Below are 9966 nucleotides of genomic sequence, written 5' to 3'. Positions count from 1 at the left end.
CTAATCTACACATTTACACTTTTCTTATTTAACTTTAGCATTTGTTCTCATGTATCACGATGAAAACATGCCCATGAATTTCATATTATATGAAATTCAGTGTTTTTTTGTATTCTATGACTAAGTATTAGAAACAAGGGCACACAATCTGTATCTCAGACTCCAACACTTCTGAAACAGCTTCTGTGAATAAAGAAAATGCATATAGGTTTTCAGGACAAAGGACATAAGACATAGAATCACAGAACTAATTAAGCTGGAAAAGACCTCTGAGAGCATCAGGTCTAACCCTTGACCTTTGACTGATCACCACCGTGTCAACCAGACCATGGCACTGAGTGCCACATTCCTTGAACACCTCCAGATGATTCCCATAACCCTTAGAAGCCCATTTCAATGTTAAAAACCCTTTCTGTGAAGAAATTCTTCCTGATGTCCAACTTGAACCTTCCCTGATGCAACCTGAGGCCGTTTCATTTCCTGTTGCTTTTTGACTGAGAAAAGAGGCTGACCCCTGTCTGTCCACAACCTTCTCTCTGAGAGTTCTAGAGAGTGATAAGGCCCCCCTGCGCTCTCTTTTCTCCAAAAGAAACACCCCCAGCTTCCCCCGCCTGCCTCTCACAGGACTTGTGCTCCCTCAGACCCCTCCCAGCTCCATTGCCTTTCTCTAGACATGCTGTAGCACCTCAATATCTTTCTTGTAGTGAGGGGCCCAGAACTGGACACAGCACTCAAGGTGTGGCCTCACCAGTGCTGAATACAGGGGCACAGTCACTGCCCTGCTCCTGCTGGCCACACTCTTGCTGATCCAGGCCAGGGTGCCACTGGGCTTTTTGGCCACCTGGGCACAGCTGGCTTGTGTTCAGCTGCTGTTGACCAGCGCTTCCAGATCATTTTCTGCTGGGCAGTTTTCCAGCCACTCTGCCCCAGCCTGTGTTGCTGTCTGGGGTTGTTGCAGGCCAAGAGCAGGACTTGGCCTTGTTGAACCTCACAGAATTGGCATTGTCCCACTGATCCAGCCTGTCCAGATTCCTCTGCAGAGCCTTCCTGCCCTCCAGCAGAACATTCAAACCCAACTTGGTGTCATCCACAAGATTACTGAAGGTGCACTTGAACCCCTCATCCAGATCAATAAAGATATTAAACTGGACTGGGCCCAATAGAGAGTCCTGGGGGACACTACTACTAGGCCATCAAGTAGATGTGGTACCATTCACCACTCTAATGACACCAAGCATTGGAATTAGTGCAGCTTGCTGAAATTAAAAGTTATGCTACTTTTTAGTTTTCTTCTTATTATCTTTTAATTGCTTTGTTTTATTTAGGCTTTTCTGTTTGCATCAGTGAAGTTACTGACAGCTGCTTTCAGACATTAGTGAAAACCAAGCACATCTTTCATTTTCAGAACTGTGTTGAGTTTCTCATTTTTTGTTTCATACAGTTCAGAACCAGCTCAAAATTTACCTTAATGGTCTTGAGGTTCTCCTGCCCAAGGCTAGGGATTGGACTAGATGATAGGTCCGTTTCAACTCAACATAGTCTATGGTTCTTGATACTCTGTAAAGAGACTTACTGGTTTCATTCCAGATCCTGGAGTATCACAAAGGGGTTCTGGATCAGTTGGGGTTTTTTTTGCTTCTTTCTGGGATGCAACAGCATGCTTCAAAGCTCTTATGATGAAGATAAAGCTAGAAAACATTTTGATCTTTGTCTTCATTGCATTTTTTTGTTCTCAGACATACTGTGTATGGTAGAAGCATTTCAGCAAATTAGTTTGGAAGGTCAGTTTCTAAAAATATATGCAATTATATAATCAGTTAATCTGTTATCTCTGAATTTTAAAAAATTGTATGCTTGTGGAACCTAGATCTTGTCTGATCTGTGAATCTGTGAACCCCATCCGACTGGTTTAATTAACTTCTCAAGCCTATACATACTGTTCTATTATACTGGCCGTGCAGGTACCTTGTGGTAGATACAGTTTCCATGTAAATTATTACCTGGTTTTAGACAGTTTGTCACAGCAGCCAAGTAAGTATGGATGTTGTGCAGTTTTTACCCATGTCTAGATCAAAGCCATTAGCAGAAGTGTTAGATAGATTAGTGTTAGATAGATTATTAAAATAGAGCAAAGGCTCTATTTTAAAAAGAGTCAGCAAAAAAGACTCCTCTGGGTGAAGAAGCATATGATTCAAGGAGGAGTTGGGCTGTGTTTTGAGATACACCAATCCCTGCAATTTATGAAGTCAAGCTCTTGTATTTGTGCCAAGTGCATTCCACTCCATATGGCACCAAAGAGGAGTTTTTTGTCCTGCCCTACAGAGTCAAGACTCCGAGGCTCAAAAGTAAGGCTCTCTTCAAGTGTTTCAGAGCTCATTAAAGCTCCCTGTGAAAGAAGAGCCTTTGGACAGATGGCTTGTTTGATTCATTTCCTCAGTCACTGCTTCTGCCTTTGAAGGAGAGAGGGAAGGTATAGGTAAGTGTCTTCAGGTGCGTGTACATGTGTATATAGACAAAGACATGGGACTCGGGACCCGCGTTATTTTACAGAGGCCCTTTTCTTCCTGTGAGAACCTGGGAATCAGATTTGTGGGAGACTTACACAGCTTGTTCATGGAAGACACCTTTACTGATGTAGAGATGGGGTATAAAAGGAGTCTACAGCATGATCTTGTTTCATTCTTGCACCAAATAGTCTTTATATTTAAACATGCACCTGTGTTCTACAACTTTAAAGGCACTGTAGAATTAACTGTGGCTTGCTTGTTTCTATGAGTGATTTGGTAACAAACATTTTCTTTAGTGGCATTCTGATATTTTATTAGTGAAAAAACATTTTTGGACAGGAGATGCCATGTTAAAATACAAGTACCCATTTCTTGCTGTCAACATGTTTCTTTTAAAAAGAGGAACATAAAGGATGAACAGCAGAGGAAGAAAAAAGCTTAAAAGAAAGCTGTGTTAATGGAGTTAACTGTCAGGGCACAGTGAGTTTAGTTATTTCCACAAGTGAATTTTCACTGGAGGAACAGACATTAATATAATAGTTAATTTGGTTATAACATATCAGTTCTCCTTCTGGGAGCTTCATTAACAAATTGAGCAGAGGTTGTGAAATGCTGAGCAGCTGTCTGGCTGCCTTTTAAAACAGCTGTCAGGAACTGTCAGAGAAAGTTGAGGGTAGTGAAGTATGGGAACAGCTCATGTAGCCATGTGCTGGCCTGGTTTTGATGAGTGTTGATAACAAACAGATCAGCCACTGTCTGGTTATGATGGCCATGAAAACAACAGATAAATGCCCAAGAATGTCTTCAGGCTTGGTACTGAAATGAAGCCCAAGATTTTGTAGTTGGTCTATGTCAAGGACACAATTGCTGAAGGGTGTAGGTCCCTAGATTTAAAACACCGTAGCTAAACCTCCCTGGTGGTAGGTTTGCATTTTTATTACTGTAAGTACTGTGTAACCGTTTTCTAATTTAAATTATTTAATAGTGACCCGAAAAGGAAGTTGTCTCTGAGTTAAGTATGGATTTATGGAGTATTTTAGTGAAACCACAGCATGTGCTATGATTCCTATTTATACCAACAGTGTAACACTGCTTATAGCAGCATGGTTGGGGCAGACTTCAATGCTATCCCTTTATTTAGGGTTCTGCCTTGCACTTGCAAACTGAGCTACAACATCAAAATATTCAACAGCCCTCTTCACCTGCTTAATTTGTTTCCTATTACAGTGCTTATCTCTGTGAGTCCACAGATGCAATGCTTTTTGGAAACAATTTTCAGTGACTCTGTTTCAAAGAGAAAGGAGTTTAGTCACTTGAAAGATGTTTTTGCTATCTGCATCACTTGGTAAAACCTCACTGACTCCTTGTCCCAAAGGTGTAATCCCCTAGATGTGCCGACTGTTGCTCTGGTACTTTCTGTGTATCAATAATAGAAAAATTCAGGTATTTTTTTTAAATCAGAAAAACACTGAAGTAAAAGAAGGTTAAGAAGGTTACTGTTGCTTTAAGAGAACACTGGGACAAAGTCAGAGCACTGTTGGTAGATGAGATCCTTGTTGCAGTTGTAGTGGCTGTTCTTCCATGAGGTTGCACTGTGCAGTCCTAATGGGTTTCTGTTTTTGTTATACAGTGGTTTGATCAAGAGTCTAACTTGAACACAAATTTTGCAAATGTGGATGTGTATGATGTAAACAATGCAGTACATGATGTAAGCCACTAAAAGACTCTGAACTAGGAAAACTATGTTTTAGATTCTTAGGAAATGTATTCTGCTTTTAGCTGACACACTTTAAAACAAACCCAAAAATATTCCTTTTGATATTTATTTTTTTCCCAAGTAAGACAATAAGCTCTGTGCAAAAAGCAGTATTTGGAATTATTTTTCTTAAAACATTCTAAAATGCATCCAACATATCAGTTTCCCACTGCGTATAAACCATAGCATTTTAAAACTATGTGCCTTGTTAGGAAATGGCAGCTGCCAGTTCCTTTCTCTTCTAATGAACTTTGCCAGAAGGAGCTGTGGCATGTGTTTAGTGCATGCTAATAAAGAATCAATCATACCAGTGAATTCACAGGATGTTCAATGCTAGGCTGACGCTGTGGGATGGTAACCTACTTGCAGGGCAACAGTTTCCTAAGGTTGTGACAGAAGTGTATTAAATGTGTTGTTCACAGATTCAGTCTATAATCTGAGGTATGTTTATACTTGTTAGTAAGTGTCCTAGGTGTTTATTTTCTTTCTCTGCTTCCTTTCTCACTCATCCTTTACCAGTTTAATGGTAAACAAGACATGTTGTGGCTGAGATTGTCTTACAAATTTTGAGATAGATTTCAAGATGCTCATGCTATGCAAATGCCCATCATTATTTGCAAATGCTGCTTCTGAAGCTGCATCCAAAATTGCCACCTAGGAACCATCCTCAACTGCCCACTTGTACTCATATCCTCTGATTGACTACATTTGCTTTTTATAAATGCATACATATTGTTCTTTTCTGCATGACTAATTTTTTTTTTTTTTCATTTGGATCCGCTCTCTCAAAATGAGTGACTTGTTCATAACATCTGGTAGGTATGTCTTAAAATAGACCCACTTTCCTTCACACTTGTACATTCTACCCTCTCAGATTTCCTGTCATGTGTCTTTCTAGACTTAGAGAACATCTGTCTTCTAAATTTAAAAAAAAAATTAAAAAATATTAAAAACCTACTGCTTCACAGTGCTTCACATACTCCTTAAAGTTTAATTCTGTTATGATTCCTGTGTAAACTAGAAAGTGACCAAGCAATGGGTGAGCCTATCTATATTTCACTAGTGTGTGCTTTTCCATTTCTCATTCCTTTTTCTTTCATCTGATACAGCATCACTCTTAACTAGGTGCCTCAGCATATGTGTGTAGCAGAACAGGACTCTTCCCAGGACTTTGGAATGATAAATCTGCCCTTCTCTTTGAATGACAGCCCTTTCTGCTTCAGTCCATTGATCTGTGATTTGAGAAATGGCAGTAATTCAGGAACAGGCCTCAAGTAATTTCTGCATCTCTGATAATATTTAACAGTGTTTATTAAAGATACTAGGAAATTGTTGGTTAGCTCACTGGAGGGTACCAGTATAGAAAATGATGAGACACTTTTTTCTTTCATTACTCTGTAGTCATACTAAATATTTCCTCCATGTCTTTGGAATACAGAGATGTAGAGCATTTGGCAGTGCATACCCTGTCCCAGGCTGTGTGTTCCTTCTGCTTTTGGCAATGTATCTGACCACTAGCATCCTTCTGAAGTGAGTGTGACCCAGAACACACTAGAAGGAACTCTTCCTCCTTCTTGGGCATTCCTAGGCCCCTCCAGGTCTGTAACCAGCTTACCTGTTTGCTGCTTCTGTTCGATAGTGCAGATAAATGGAAAACATTTCAGATTTTAAATGTGTAGCCATTAAAATTTCCATTTTCAAATGGATGGGGGAGGCTTAATCCAAAGAAAGCTTGTTGATTAACCAACAATTAAATGCATATAATACTAATAGATTTTACTTTGTAAGAGGATTGAAGAAATGGGTGGATCTCAACACAGCCTTAGAAACTTTATGCACAACAGTTTAAGGGCTGAGATCTCTAGTTTGAGTATTTAAGCAATGTAATTTAAATACAGATTTCAGTGCTGGCCTCAGAGCTGGTTTCAGGAGCAGAGTAAGTGCATTGTGATGCAGCAGCAAGGCAGACATTGGTACACAGTCCAACAGAGTGTCAGCCTACCAGCTCTTCTGCATCTTTTCTCAGAACCTTACCACTTACCAGGGAAAATATAAGGGAGGTATATAAAGCATTTTACCATTTGCAAAATCAGTTGTGATCTCTTCATGGTCTGAATCCTCCCTACTCTGGGCTTGATTAACCTCATTGGATACTCTTACCAGGCTGCCTGCAGTTGCTGCAGGCTTTGAAGGAGAGGGTCACGTGGGAACTGCATATGCTGGTCTTGGGTACTTTGTGTGTGTAACAAGGGACAATTTTGGCTTGTTCATAGCCCTGTAATGTGCAATTGGTGAAGAGGACTGGGTCCTGAGTACCGGGCAGAGTTCCAAGCCCTGAATGACTTATTAGCTGAAACAAATACGGCATTTGACATTTTCTTTGCCAAAATAGTGACCAAAGCACATAAACAGGCTGCTGTGCCTCACTTGGAGCACTCTGTAGAACAAGGTGTGTGTCAAAGAATGGCGAAGTCCATGCATGTATATGTATTCTTTCAAAGCCCCATATTTAAATGAATGTTATTGTTGCTTGCATGCAGATGCCCTATTTGAAGATCTCAGGTTTCCTGTTGTCACACATCTGGTTTCTAGAGGAATCTACAGTGGAATGCAATCATGTAACACATTTGCTCAGTCATTTGTTTCTTGCTTATTTTTGGATGTTGTCTATTTGAGCTGCAGCTATGCTGGCCTTTTTTTAGTACAAGTATCCTGGAAGGTTATTGCTGATGGCATCTCTGGCCAGAGCTGATCTGGAGAGATGAATTATTTAATGTGACTAATGCATTTAATGAACTTGATTATCAATAGTACTTACAGCAATACAATAGCAAGGAAATCTCAGCTGAGAGTGAGAGATGTTTTCATATACGATAAAAACAATTTCTGGGGAAGGAAGTGGTCTTTCAACATATTTTTTCCTCTACAAAATGGACTATTTCCAAGTGACTTCAGTAGAATTGTGTGTAAATCTTATTTTTATCATCATGAAATGGTGTTTCATTAAAAAAACAAACTGAAATTATGTGAGAATCTTCATGGGTTTTATTTTTTAAATGCATGACTTGTGGTAAGGAAAGAAAGTTAAAAGGATACCTGTGAACCATAGCAGAAAATGAACATGAATGTGAAGTATCTAAATGTATTAAGGAGAAATTCGGGTAATCTTTAAATCTAAATCCATGAGTAAGAGCATTTAAATGGTGGACTACTCACTTTGTTCCCATGTTTCACTTTAAAAATGTTTTATCAAGAAAAGGGGGTTTTTTTAAGTTTTTTTTTTTTTTTTTGAGACTGTGGAAGTGGTTACAAAGTGTTATGTTTGTGTTTGAGTGGCTTTGCTTACCAAATTTCCTGTGTGGGAATTTCATCATCTTGAAGAAAAGATTTTCAGTTTTGATTCAGGAAAGCTGAAAGTAGATTAATATACTAGTTTGAAAGCAAACAAGTGGAAGATCTCAAGTCAGAATTACAATTTAATAGGAAAATTAGGGTAAAGGCAATAATACAGAAACACTGGCTTAAGCTGACAGGGTCGGGATACAACCTGACACTCTGTTGGTCAGGGTGGTGGTAGCAGTCCAGTTAAATGGTGGTTGCAGTCCTCTTGGAGTGATAGATGTGGTTCTGTTGAAGCGGTGATCTTGTATAAAGGTCTGGTCATCCTCTGAAGGTCTAGTGATGGTTATGTAGCTCCTGTCTTCTGTTAATTTAGTGGATAAGGCTGCTTGTGGTGCTCCAAATCTCAAATTATATCTAGGTAGGAATATTGTAGAGCATTCTGGGCAGAGCATCTCACAATGGGATGAGGTAATTTTATAAGTCATGCAGTCAGACTTTGATGGCTCATTAGCATAGGGTCATTGAAGAGATAAAGAACACTGCCCCACCTGTTTTCAACAGTTTGTGAATGTGGTGATAGAATACATACTTTTGGTTACATCTTACATTGTAATCTAACACAAGGGAAAAGAGAAAACAGTAAGAGCAAAATGAAGCTTAATTTCCAAACCAAGTAAACTATTCAAGAAGGAAAGAATGAAGCTGTGACAGAAATGCTAAATTCCAAGATTCAAAAATGTTACTCTCTAAGTGGTTCAACCTGAAAGAATAGTATTTGGATTGTTTTAACATTTGTGCTCTTTAGCCATGGGCATTAATGCTTCTAACACCTCTTTGGGCCCAAAAATTTTTTTTAATAGGGCATCAAAGCTAAGATGTTATGAAAGTGTGTCAGTTCAAGATACAGAAGGAAATACATCATTACTTGGACACAGACCAGGATAAAATTGTAAGAATTGTAATGAAACCTCACATAGCGAGAGTAATGGTACACATTCTGTGTGAATATTTGCTACCAAAAAAACTCACGAGAAACCAACAAACAGAAAAGTTGCTCTCAGAAGTTGGTAGTCTAATGATGGAATTACCTGGCATAGGCCAAAAATGGAGCAGGCAAAGAAGCATCAAGAAGCCTTCTTGTGTCTGTGCCTCAGCTGAAATGTCTGTAAAATGGGAAGGAACTGAAAGCCCTTCATTCACAGCTTCCTAGGCTTTGATCATAGATAAAAGGCAAGATCCTAGTACCAGTATTCCCTTGAATTCTGTTTAGGCATGGGTGGGAAATCTGGCCTTATTTTTAGGAAAATTACACTGAACAACTTAATATGAGATGATAACTTCATAGGGCAGAGTTAAGATTGCTTTATAATTATCATGGATTTTGTCCTTTGGGAATGAAATTCAGTAACTTTAGAGCTGTTCTACTGGAACGGTTTCAGACAGAAAGTGAAGATGTCTGCATGTACAATAAATTATTGGGTTAAGAGCTTTCCTAAGTTCCATGGAGTCTCTGTAAAAGAAAAAAAAAAAAAAAAGGGTATATTAGTTCTTCTCATCTATAGTCTGAAGAGCCAGATCCTAGGATACATGCATGATTTTTCCTTTGACAAACTCTGTGGAAAATTGTGGTTAAGAAGCAAACAAATAAACCCATCTGAACATCCTCTCAGGATGTGACTCTTCACAGGACTTTTCTCATTAGTCAGACCAAACTGTAAGAGGCTGTATTTGCCATACAAAGGGAAAAGGAGTAATCTTTTTCTTGATAATCTTCTCCACAGATGGCCCCTTCATCTTTGACTTTCCCAATAGACCTCAGTCCCTTTCCTTGTATTAGTTCCCACTGGAGCATTAGTTCCATGCTCCAGCAGTATTGTTTATCAACAGCCAGGCTTCAGTGATGAATTTGACATTCTTTAATGCTAATTATTCATGCTCTGTGTATTGTATGCTTTGCATGTATATGGACCTCAGATCTCTACAACGATTTTGTTTGATTATCTGAGAGTTTTCTAAAATCCATTGCTTTGTATGCAAGTTATCCTCTCTAATGAAAGGAAGGAAGATATTTCCAAGTCATTTTGTAATGTCCCTAAATGAGTGTCTGAAAGTAACTAAGAAAGTTACGTAGATTGGAGCTGGTTTGAAGGACTGCTGCATAAAGTGTTAAATTTAATAAATATTCCCCTCTCCAGGTCCATAGCAAGCATGGCATGAGATGTGTTTTAGGGTGGTATCTTTCAGATATTTAAATTTAGATTTAAAATCACGATTCTTTTGGTTAAATTCAAAAGTTGGACCCATGTGAATCAGCTAAAGGATGCAATACTGGACTTGACTCCTCCAGAAGGAATTTTCTTG

The sequence above is a fragment of the Parus major genome, chromosome 4 (assembly GCF_001522545.3).
Source record: "Parus major isolate Abel chromosome 4, Parus_major1.1, whole genome shotgun sequence".
Classification (NCBI taxonomy): domain Eukaryota; kingdom Metazoa; phylum Chordata; class Aves; order Passeriformes; family Paridae; genus Parus; species Parus major.
Note: the sequence above shows the minus strand (reverse complement) of the source record.